This window comes from Camelina sativa, chromosome 4 (genome assembly GCF_000633955.1).
Source record: "Camelina sativa cultivar DH55 chromosome 4, Cs, whole genome shotgun sequence".
NCBI classification, from domain to species: domain Eukaryota; kingdom Viridiplantae; phylum Streptophyta; class Magnoliopsida; order Brassicales; family Brassicaceae; genus Camelina; species Camelina sativa.
The window spans coordinates 12,282,027-12,283,291 of NC_025688.1; positions in this window are offsets into that span (position 1 = coordinate 12,282,027).

Genomic DNA, 1,265 nt, shown 5'->3' on the forward strand with positions numbered 1-1,265 from the left:
AAGCATTTTTCTTGCAGTGGCAGTTTTTGTCCGGTCATTCAATAACCCTGTCCCAAACTGGAGAAGCTCAACCATTCTAAAACTATTCGAGCATAAGCACGCTTAACTGTAGAGTTTTCTCATGACTTTTGACCAAAAAGATAAGTATACTTTGCTGACATAGGTGGCCAAATCAATTTTTCTAAACCTCTCTGTAAACCGAGGTGTCATAATTCACCCCCACTGACAGATCGCAACATCCTAGTTGTGCACCAATACTGTCACCCCCGACAGTGTGAGTCCACTCGACTCCACACTCGTCTGGGTTTGGCTCTGATACCACTTGTTACCCATGAAGCACGGAATCGCTGTTGACCTTGCGTTTCTCGCTCTGGATCCGGAACAGGAAGCGGAAACGCATAAAATCGCTCAAAATCACGATTATAAAATTGAGGCATTTGGAAACGTGAAGAAAGCAACGATCCCGAGTTAGAAGTGCTAGTATTGTAGATCAGAAGTGATATGATCATGAGACCATCCAAGAAGATACTTGAGTCTTGTTCAACACAAACGAAGTCAAAAATAAACTCTTCTAGCCAAACTACTATTTGGGATACATTCTTACCTCATCAAGACCATATCTTGAGGTGAAATCAGTCCAATCAGAGTTCAGATGAAGGAGTTATTCATTTTACAAATCAGGTGAACTCATGGCTACGCGAATTGGACCTACGAGCATTCAAAGGAGGATCTAGTTTAAAGGAGGTGAATCTAATTCTACACTTGAAGAGTTTTAGGTCTCATTAGTTTAGGAGATTATAGAACTATGTATGGCAACCGGGAGTTGTTTCTACTAATATCAAGGTGAAGAAATGATAGAGCCACGTTGTTTCTCATCAGAAAATAGGATCAAAGAGTCAAAGAGATAAAACATCAAGGAGTTACTTCATGGGCTAATTCAAGAGCTTATGGCCAAAGAGAGCATGAAAAATTATATTGGGGATGATATCTATCAATTCCAGCCCACTTTGAGCCTAATTCAAGTCCAAGAAAACCCAAAATAATCACTTTATTCTGTGGTAAAAAAGGAGTGACGAAGGGAAACATGCACCAAAAGTTGGGTCTTCATTCAACAATCTATCTTTATTGTCTTTTAGTTTCAAGAATAGTTAATACTTCGCTTTGTTACCAAGTTTATTTTCCTATATAAACTCATCTAAGAGTAATGAAATAATCAATTAATTACTTTCATTTTATGAGTCTATCTCTTTGTTCTTTGTCTTGAA